Source organism: Nerophis lumbriciformis, linkage group LG15, assembly GCF_033978685.3.
Source record: "Nerophis lumbriciformis linkage group LG15, RoL_Nlum_v2.1, whole genome shotgun sequence".
NCBI lineage: Eukaryota > Metazoa > Chordata > Actinopteri > Syngnathiformes > Syngnathidae > Nerophis > Nerophis lumbriciformis.
Window position 1 is genome coordinate 3790443 of NC_084562.2, and position 12058 is coordinate 3802500.

A 12058-nucleotide genomic window follows, 5' to 3' on the forward strand; every position below is an offset into this window, starting at 1 on the left:
CACCCACACTGGTTTAAATGTAACTTACCGGTAAATATTGGGTTTCACTATGTAAAGCGCTTTGATTCACTAGAGAAAAAGCGCTATATAAATATAATTCACTTCACACTTCACTCCACAATGCTGCAGAGTCTTGTCAACCATGGCAACCCCACAGCATCCAAAGCCTTAAGGAACTCCGTGCGGATGTCATGCGCCCCTGGGGCTCTGCCACCGAGGAGCTTCTTAACTACCTCGGCAACCTCCGCCCCAGAAATAGGAGAGCCCACTGCATAGTCCCCAGGCGATGCTTCCTCATTGGAAGGTAGGTGGGATTGAGGAAGTCTTCAAAGTATTCCTTCCACTGATCCACAACAACCCCAGTCAACGTCAAGATGCAAATTAACCCCTCCTCACGTCGCCCCTTCACGCTAACTGAACCTCCGTCCCCGCCCCGGTGGCCATATTTGGAGTTTGAGAGAAAAGCTTCCCACAAGGAAAAATATTTATTTTAAGTATATTCAACTTTTAAGTTGCAAAATACATGGCAACAGCGACAGATTTTAGCATTCAACCATCTATGTACCAGCCAGACTCAGACTCACAACAAAAAGGAGAAACATCAGAAGAAAAGCTTGAAGTGAACGCGTCTCAATGGTTCGTATGATATCTGTCACCCCATTAATCCTATCCTTAAAAGTAGTTTTTAGTCAAATCATTCTTTATATTCCCGCAAGTTGGGGAAGTTGTTGTCCTAATTTAGAAAGCTAAACTACAAGCCACTCCTCAAATCAAGGTAACATTGCTAATGTATCATTCAAACATTGCCAATCTACTGTTATTACTTACCGTTTCTTTGTCTCCTCCATTGCCGTAAATAGTAGTCGCCGACTCTGCTATTGAAAGTAGCTTTTGGAAAAATCCATCTTTATATTGCCGCAAGTTTAGGAAGTTCGAAATGGTTAGTACACATGAAGAGAGACGTTTTCATAGTTTAAGGCACATTGCCGCAGAACAAAAAAAGTTAGCCAGGTATTTCTTGGTTCTTCGGATGAGACTGGAGGTTTGTGGACGTGTAGTGGCCTATGTTGGTTAATACAACCAATTTTCGTTCTTCTGGTCATACTTTGGTCATGTTGTCGGGCGGACTACAAACACTTGTACATAAATTAAAAATGGCGTAATAACGCATTAACGCAATTTCTACCATATAACCCGCTGACATCCCGGTGGGGAAAATTGTCACAGGTTGTGCAAATTCCAAACGGCTCGTTTGGCGGAAGTATGAAGGAAAGCAAGACAATTTTATAAATATCTCTTCAATGGTTTGATTTAAAATTTTCGGGACCTAATGCAGATCTCACATACACAAAAGCAGGTACCAAAAGGTAGGAAAAGTTAATTTTGCCTATAGGTCCCCTGTAAGAAAACGCTCATCTTGTGTGGTAGTTAGCAGGCATAGTGAACAGGTCAAGCTTGGTGTCTAATTGTGATTGTGATTAAGGGCTTTATAAATAAACTTTGATTGATTGATTGATTGATTTTTTGATTGATTGATTGATTGATTGATTGATAATTGCCACTGCACAAAACATTGCTCTTACCCAAAAAAATTCAGCAAAAATTTGATAGAAAATCCGTAGTAATTAATGTAAGGTAATGTAACTATTAGCTCTAAATATGAAGATCAAGGAAAAAACTGGAATACTTATTTTCAAAGCACTTAAAAAATGCAAGAGATTTGCAGACCATTTATTTTATTTTATTTTATTTACATGCCACTGGGTCCTAAGATGTTCTATGGTAGAGATAAGTTTGTCCGTACTCAAGGGTTTGGCCTCAGAACAAATATAATGTTTCATTGAAGCCCGATGGGGTTCTAATCAAGTCACCTACGAACAGAAAGTACATGACAAGTCAGCACTGTTGTGCTCTTGTATTTATTCCTCAGAAATATTTATCGGATGATTAGGACATCTAACTTACTCTGGTGGTGTCTTCACCGAGTTGATCCCCTTTGCCTGAATGCAGGCTCTGACCCTGTTTGCAGTGTGTTTGGGATCATTGTCTGAGAAAATGAAAAGGAGAGACAGATTAATCATATTTATGTTTCTAAGGGTAAGGGTTGTTGCATGGAGCTCATTTCACCAAAAAATGATTGCTAACCTTGAAAAAATCAATCTGTCAGCATCGAGTATTTCTCTTTCAGACAAGGACTGGCCTTTTTTTTTATATCTTCTTTATAAAAGTGATATCCATTATACCTTTGGGTAAAGGAATATATTTTACTATAACATTTACATATTCAATTTGTATTCACATGATAATCATCAATAATCACTACATTGATAATCAAGGGAATATTTGCAAAATGTTTTGCGTGAGCAACAACTCCAGCAGTTTGTATTTGTATGTGCACATTACCTCTCTGACTATCATACATCATCATTTTTTGTGTTATCTAAGTTTAATGATCATTTATTTGTGTCAAACCAGATTTTTAATGGGTTCATTTTTTTCAGAGAGTTTCTTCAGTAGGTCATCGAAGTTCTTCTCAGGCAGAAAATATTGGTATAATCAGCGAACAACATCTGCTTCAATACCTGTGAGACCTTGCAAATATCATTAATAAACAAAATAAAATGTTCTTCTGTTGTTGTTGCTGATTTTACCCTGTTTCATTGTGACTGATAGGTCTAATGGGAGCAAGATTTTCACAGTTTCTCCTGCACTCAACTAACAAAGAAAACCATGATGTCTATCCCCTTCATAGATCATATGATATCATATCCCCTTCACTGCTGTAGGAGCTATCGATCAACCTACTTTTTTTCCATTTTCATACCACCTTTGGATATTAGCTTCAATATTGACACATGACTATTGTACATAATGGATTGAACTGAGTTGTAGTTGTCAATTTTGTATTTGTGATTGTCATTTATACGTATTCATTGTAAATACAAATCTTTACATAACTTGTAAAATATTTTTTTTAAATGCGTTATTTCTTCATATGTATTTATTAATGTACAGTGGAACCTTGATTTACGAACACTTCTATTTGCGACCTTTTCCATTTACAAAACCTTTACATCGCGCCAAATAAGCCTTTGTGTGCAAATCATCACGCGTCATTCATTCCTTTTGCGTGCCTCTTGAAGCCATCAGGGGCTGCCATTTTGATGACATCACTTCCTGTACACGTAGGCACGGAAATTTCGAAGAGCTTTGATGACGAGCTGCACTTCTGACGTGTTTATTTCCACGATTGTCGTATCTTGCGCCCGTCAAAGAAGTGTCAGCCTGTCTTAGAGATCACTTTGTGTGATCAGAAATGCTTTAAATGTGTCCAGACTTTCACAGTCTTGCTGAATAGCTGCGGATTGCTAGTCAACCGCGTTGAGCTTGCGTTTTAGCTAGTTAGCCTCCGGCTTGCGGCACTTTCAGTTTGAGGATTTTTTTTGACGAAGGCGGCTTTGTTTCGCAGCAAGTCTTTAATTGTGATGAGACTGAAAAAGATGCCTCAGCGAACTGTTATTACAGCGAAAGAGAGGGCACTACCGGGGAACAAACCGATAAAGGATCGCCTCACAATGCTAGTTTTTGCTAACCCTAACCGTGACCACTGGTCATTGATTAAACACTACGAAACACTACGTAAATAAAGGTGGATTGTTCCGTGCAGGATAAAGCCAAGCAATGTTGCTTCCTTACTGTTTACTACAACAGTAACAGAGTTCCGCCATATTTGACCAAGGAAATATGCCACCAGCTGATCACCCCCGCGACCCCGAACAGGACAAGCGGTAGAAAATGGATGGATGGATATATATATATTAGTCTCTTCTACGTTTGTAAGTGTGCAGTGTTTTACTAGAATATGGACTTTTGCAGAGGCTAGAACCAATTATGGATGTTAACACTGATTCTTTTGAACTCTGCTATACTGTCACGACGTGGTTTGCGCAGCTTACTGCGGGGTTCGTTCTCCCAAAATGCAGACGGACCATTCCGGACAAAGCGTGCAGGTAAGAACATGATTTAATTATCAAAAATCAAAGTAGTACAACAAAACGGAACACAAGGCGAAGGCACAACGTGCTGATCACACTTGGAACTAAGGCAAATACTTAGCATAGACTATGGCATGGAATACTCACAAAACTGTGGCATGAAACAAACAAGACTTACTAGTAGGTTGCGTGAAGCAAACAATGACACCAGCCCGACTGACTGGCAAAGGCAGGCTTAAATAATGCCTCTGATTAGTACTCAGGTAGCAGGTGAGCGGGCGGACACTAATCAGAGACAGGTGAACACAATGAGCAACCATGGCAACCAAAACAAAATCAGGAGGTGTCACAAACAGGAACTAAAGGAGTCCAAAACTAACAGAAAATACAAAAACATGACTAGGACCACGGATCACGACATATACAAACTATTTGGTTTACGAACCATGTTCAAGAACCAATTAAGTTCGAAAATCGAGATTCCCACAGTACTTGAACCGTGTTTTTATTTGTCTGAATTAATTTCTGTGAAGTAGGAATTGTCAATTATAGAGTATTCTCATAGCTAAAGCATAAATACAACTGTTTCTGACTTACTACATAGGGATTTTAATATTAAGAAAGCTCTCTGGACATGAAATAACACCAGCTTAGTCACATTTACAAGCAGCAAATTTGAAGCACGATATAGCGAGGCACAACTGTATCACAATGCTCACCAGGCTGCAATCAGCCCTTTAGCTAATAGTGTGTTACACAAGTAATAATTAAAGGGGAACTACACTTTTTTTGGAATTTTGCCTGTCGTTCAAAATCAATATGAAAAAAAACAAGACAAAAGTTTTGGAGTTTTTTTTGCTTTCTAACATATAAAAATTGGCTCGTTCTCGGTGGCTAGCAATGCAGCTAATGGGAGCAATCAATCCTACATCTAAATCACTTTAAAAATGCATTCAAAAAACGCAACGATACTTAATTTACGTTCCGTAACCCGTGTAATAACCAAGCTGTAGCAACATTGTTATTGTAAGAGCGAACACTGAGGAACTCTTTTTCTATCGTAGTATCACATCGGCGTGCTTTGGTAGTAGCCGTAAAAGCTAACTACGAAAAGACATAAGCTAGCTTTTACAACAACACAAATGCGTTTGGGTTGGTAATGCACAACACTGCGATAGGACACCAATTTGTACTGACTGGAAAATATGAACAATCATATTACAGTATCTATAAAGTATTAGCACACAGTTTTGTTTCTGCACAGCATAGATTGCCAGACATAATATGTATTGTAGTTGTAATAACACGCACGGCGTGCTGCGTGTATCATTATCGATATTAAAGTGACTCACTCGATGTTGTTCGTCTAGTCCAGCTGGCCAGGGACATTTCCTGTTGATTTTGGGTAAGCAATCTACTTATGTCTAAATATAGTTTGGCTCCAAGTTCTATATTTATAGCGTCAACATTGCTTTCATCTCCTTCTACCGGCTTCTGTCTGCTCCAACGTCTCACTCTTCCTTCATGCTCACTTCTATAAGCAGCAGTATATTAGCTTCAAAAGTATAAGGTTGTAAAAAATCCTCATTTCTCCAAAAATAGTCATCTCCGTTGTCTGTTATTAAGTCTGCCATGATTATAAACGCACTCGTGTTTGATTCCGGTAAGTAGACATGTTGCCATAAGTCAGACGTGCGCTGCTATGGAAACAGAAAACAATGCACGGCAAAAAATCAGTCCCGGAAATGATTAAAATGATCAAAATACGGTAAATATTGAACGTATTACATATTGCTATGAATGTGTCTGTTACTACATTATATATAGACAAGACTTGCAGTGTGTATATAAAACATTGCTGAAGGGTTTTGAAGTTGTCTGAGGACTTTGAAGGCTACAACAGTGACTCCCATTAGCCGCATCTTTCAAGTGTTTTTAAACCTCTTTAAAATCGTAAAATAAAATAAAAAAGACTGTGGAGGTTGCCCCCCAGTGGGTTCTTCGGACCACCAAGCATCAACATGACAGACTGGTTCAGGTTCACAACACAGGTTTATTTTGCAATAAGTCCGTGGGTTGCTTTCCAGCAATTGTCTTTTGTCTCTCTCGCTCTCGCTCTCGCTCTTGCTCCAGCTCCAACAACGTCTCTCCTCCCGGTTGCTGCTTATACAGAGCGACAGGTGATTAGATAACAAGGCACAGGTGGGCCATCTACGCACCTGTCGCTGACTTCGAGGCCGGTCCTGGCACACCCAGTTCCGCTGCAGGCCCGCAGGCCACGCCCCCCTCCACAAAGACATTTGTATTTTTGTCTTTCATAATGATTGTGAACGATAGGCACAATTAAAAATAAAAAGTGCAGTTCCCCCTTAAGACAGAAATGGGGCCACAAACTAAATATTGTTTAGAGCAGGGGTGTCAAACTCATTTTAGCTCAGGGGCCGCATGGAGGAAAATCTATTCACACGTGGGCCGGACGGGTAAAATTATGGCATAATAACTTAAAAATACAACTACGACAACTTTAGATTGTTTTCTTTGTTTTACTTCGGCGCAAAATAGAACAAGCACATTCTGAAAATGTACATATCGCCAATAATCCTCTTGACAAAACATATCAAGTTAGTTGAAAATTCTAAGAAAAAAATCTGTGTTTCAAAAACACCATGAAGAACACAATCAAATTTAGACTTAATCTCAGTGTATCTACAAAGTAATTCATTTTTAAGTCACAGCCTGTCTAGGATTGAACGAAAAACATGATATAGCATAAATACAAATTATTTTATGTATCAACTATCTCATTTGTCATTTCCACATATTAATTATGTGCTAACAAACCAAACAAACTGATGTAGAAACTATTCAAGAGGGTTGAGTTACTCCCTGCCTTCTAGGCATCACTGTGTATTGATAGAAAAATAAAAGCTGTGCAATGTGTGAACAATTTCAACAAACCAACAATAAAAACTTAAGAGACTGACAGTATTGCTGTAAATCAAACACAGTTCACTTTTCTTAAATTTGCACAGAAAACACACATTTTTACAGAACTATAACAATGTGCAGTGTATCATGCAGCATTTTAAGTGGGGTTACCAATTGTTTATTTTACTCCTGTTTGTTTTACGTTGGATCGAGGAGGAGGGATTGCAGCTCCGCTTTAGCGTGTACCTCTTGCTTGGTATACTTGTATATTTGCTTGCCTAACATAATTACTATTGCGACATCTAGTGGACGCATTTAGAACAGCATTTTCTTGGGGGACGGCGTGGTGCAGTTGGGAGAGTGGCCGTGCCAGCAACCTGAGGGTTCCTGGTTCGATCCTCATCTTCTACCAACCTCATCACGTCCGTTGTGTCCTTGAGCAAGACACTTCACCCTTGCTCCTGATGGGTCGTGGTTAGGGCTTTGCATGGCAGCTCCCGCCATCAGTGTGTGAATGTGTGTGTGAATGGGTAAATGTGGAAATAATGTCAAAGCGCTTTGAGTAGCTTGAAGGTAGAAAAGCGCTATACAAGTGTAACCCAAAACCCATCTACCATTTATTTCATTTAAAACTGCATCTTAATTTTACACTTAGCAAACTTGTTTCGCAGGCCGCATTTGCATCCCATGTTCGATATCACTGGTTTAGAGCCACAAAAAGTCATACACTCCGCAGGTCCTCAATGCTGGTTACAAATTGGACCGAAACAGGACAGTATATAAGGGTTAAGAAAGTAATGGTACTGATTTTTAATGCCTGCAAAATACTTTATTGTCTAACTATTAATGAAAATGTTTCAACTGAACAAAAAGAATGACCAAGGTGTTAAAAAGTATTAAAGGTCTACTGAAATGCGATTTTTTTATTTAAACGGGGATAGCAGGTCCATTCTATGTGTCATACTCGATCATTTCGCGATATTGCCATATTTTTGCTGAAAGGATTTAGTAGAGAACAGCGACGATAAAGTTTGCAACTTTTGGTCGCTGATAAAAAAAGCCTTGCCTGTACCGGAAAGAGCAGACGAGTAGCGCGACGTCACAGGTTGTGGAGCTCCTCACATCTACACATTGTTTACAATCATGGCCACCAGCAGCGAGAGCGATTCGGACCGAGAAAGCGACGATTTGAGCGAGGATGAAAGATTCGTGGATGAGGAAAGTGAGAGTGAAGGACTAGAGGGCAGTGGGAGCGATTCAGATAGGGAAGATGCTGTGAGAGGCGGGTGGGACCTGATATTCAGCTGGGAATGACTAAAACAGTAAATAAACACAAGACATATATATACTCTACTAGCCACAACACAACCAGGCTTATATTTAATATGCCACAAATTAATCCCGCATAACAAACACCTCCCCCCTCCCGTCCATATAACCCGCCAATACAACTCAAACACCTGCACAACACACTCAATCCCACAGCCCAAAGTACCGTTCCCCTCACCAATGTTCATACAGCACATACATTTCCCCAAAGTCCCCAAAGTTAAGTACGTGACATGCACATAGCGGCACGCACGTACGGGCAAGCGATGAAATGTTTGGAAGCCGCAGCTGCATGCGTACTCACGGTACCGCGTCTGCGTATCCAACTCAAAGTCCTCCTGGTAAGAGTGTCTGTTGTCCCAGTTCTCCACAGGCAATGGTAAAGCTTGACTGTCATGTTTCGGGAATGCAAACAATGAAACACCAACAGTCAGGGGGTGCATTCTACGGCGGGGGTGCGTTATCCGACACTACACCTGCCGCAATACACCGCTTCCCACCTACAGCTTTCTTCTTTGCTGTCTCCATTGTTCATTGAACAAATTGCAAAAGATTCACCAACACAGATGTCCAGAATACTGTGGAATTTTGCGATGAAAACAGACGACTTAATAGCTGGCCACCATGCTGTCCCAAAATGTCCACTACAATCCGTGACGTCACGCGCAGGCGTCATCATACCGAGACATTTTCAGCAAGATATTCCGCGCGAAATTTAAAATTGCACTTTAGTAAGCTAACCCGGCCGTATTGGCATGTGTTGCAATGTTAAGATTTCATCATCGATGTATAAACTATCAGACTTTGGGTCGGTAGTAGTGGGTTTCAGTAGGCCTTTAAAAATAGATGAACAAGCGTCGGTAAAGGAGTTTAAAAAAAAGCAGGCGAGTTGGGTGAGAGTAGTGTGAATACAAGGATGTGGCTTTCAGGCTGATGTTCATGCTGAGTTCAGGTCGAACTCGCGTCCACAGGCCAGCAGGGGCACTCAATCAGTAATTGTGCCAGTGCCAGGTCGATCCATAGGCTGAAGGATAAAATGAAAAGCTTTGATCGTAATCTTAAAGATAATAGACTCCCGTTTGTATCCAGGGGTGGATCAATGGTGGGTTGGGCCGAGCGGGCCAGAAAGGAGACATTTTCCTGTTTCATCTACGGGAGATGGGGCACTTACCCATTATGGTGACTAGCATAGGGCCAACAATCCAACAGCTTCAAGCTCTCCGACGCAGCCAACATAGATGGAAAATGTATGAAAGAGGCTTGTCTGACCTCTTATGCAAGCTAATTATCTTCCACACCGAATGAAGGAAAGATGCTGTCTGACTCTGACTGGGAATTTTCTCAAAGCCTTTAAAGAAAGCCCGCCAGCGTCCTCAATCTGGCCCGCAGGACGTCGTAAATAAAATTAAAATGTTTTAAAAAAATATATGTATTTATTTGTATTTTTTATTTTTCGAGGTCTGTCCCGTCCAGCCGCTCAGGCAAATATTGTTTGATGTAGATGCTCATTTATCTGCTGTATAGATTTACTTTATAAAAGAGAAGTATGGCATACTTCTCTTGTTGCCTTATTTGTATTTTGACTTTTTCAAATGTTTGGATATATTGAGTGTTTGGCGCAGCCAGTGTTGTCGAATTGTGCTGCTTCATCGAAAAAAGATACCAGTAGTGTACAATTGTGATTAAAACAAAACGGTAAGCTGCCATTGTTTGCGTTAATATGAACTTTCTTACGCTGTATTTGTCTACATGCTTACTATATGTTGGGTATTAGCCTCGGGTGACAGACAACAATGGGTATCAGACATCGACAGAACACCGGACTGGAACATATAATACATACTTGCCAACCCTCCCGGATTTTCCGGGAGATTCCCGAAATTCAGCGCCTCTCCCGAAAACCTCCCGGGACAAATTTTCTCCCGAAAATCTCCCAAAATGGCAGAGCTGGAAGCCACGCCCCCTCCAGTTCCATGCGGACCTGAGTGACGTGTCAACAGCCTGTATTCACGTCCCCTTTCCCACAATATAAACAGTGTGCCTGCCCAAACACGTTATAACTGTAGAATGATCGAGGGCGAGTTCTTGGTTTCTTATGTGGGTTTATTGTTAGGCAGTTTCATTAACGTCCTCCCAGCGCGGTAACAACACACAACAACAGCAGTCATGTTTTATTCTACCGTAAAGCAGTTTGTCTGCCGTAAACAGCAATGTTGTTGTAATATATTGAGTTGGAGGCAATAACCAGGCGAGGTGATGAAGTACGTCTCTTTACTGTAGACTTCAGAACAGACTCACACACTTGACGTCAGGTGCGCAACACCACATAAATCGTTGGCCAACCAAAAAGTAACCCCAGTACGCTATAGCCAACATTCACCAGGAGATGGCAACAGACAAACATAGATCACTCCATTACATTCCTCCCCTTTTAGAAATGTTGAAGTTACTCAAAATAAATAAACAACCCAACCAAAAAATGCAGCAGCTCAATTAAAAAACTGTACTTAAGCCACATTCTTTTTTTTTTAGTACTGAACTCTTAACCCTCATTTGTAAACAATAACATGCTTATTATACAAACAGTACCGTATTTTTCGGAGTATAAGTCGCACCGGAGTATAAGTCGCACCTGCCGAAAATGCATAATAAAGAAGGAAAAAAACATATATACATCACACTGGAGCCCGGCCAAACTATGAAAAAAACTGTGACTTATAGTCCGAAAAATACGGTATTTGTACACCTTTAACACAGATTGTTATACTGTCTTCAGAGATTCAGTTTTTTTGGTGGTACTCGAAACCTTTCTGGGTACCTGCCAAAGGGTGTTCAGCATGGTTAGAAAAATAGTGACAGAGAATACAACAAGGATGGACAATTCAACCCTTAACTCAACAATGAGTAGATGAGTGTTATGTGTGTGTATATGTGTAAATAAATGAACACTGAAATTCAAGTATTTATTTTATATATATATATAAAATAAAATAAATATATATATATAGCTAGAATTCACTGAAAGTCAAGTATTTCTTATATATATATGAAATACTTGACTTGGTGAATTCTAGCTGTAAATATACTCGTCCCCTCTTAGCCACGCCCCCAACCACGCCCCCCCCCCCCCCTCCCGAAATCGGAGGTCTCAAGGTTGGCAAGTATGATATAATAGGGTAAGTCAAAAAGAATACGCCAAAATCATCACGCATTTATTCAGTTCTAAAGCATTGTAATAGACTGAATCAATGGTCATTTGATACAGGAGTTATCCAAGTTTTATTGTGTTACAATTTCATCGTTGTGGTCATGTAATCCTTTGGGCGCCGTTTAATTGTAGGAAGACCACGTGTTTATTTACTCTCAAAATGGTGACTCCTCAACAAAAGGCGTTTTGTGTGCTTAAGTTTGTTAAAACAAATGCCATTGTCACGGTGCAGCGTGCTTTTAGAACAGAATTTGGTAAATTTGGTAAAAACTTGTAAAGCATGAAATAAATACTCAAAGTTATGAACAACACATGTGTTTAAGCTATGTTTTCTATTGTTTTACAACGCAACACTTTTCTTTTTGCGGCCATTTTTCATGAGTTGAACTCAAAGATCTAAAACTTTTACACAAAAGACCTATTTATCTTGTTCATGAATCTGTCTAAATCTGTGTTAGTGAGCATTTCTTCTTTGCCAAGATAATCCATCCCATTAGATGCTGATTAAACAGCATTGTAATTGCATAGGTGTGCCTTAGGTTGCCCTAACCCTAACCCTATAAATGGCCACTCTGAAATGTGCTGTTTGATAAAACAG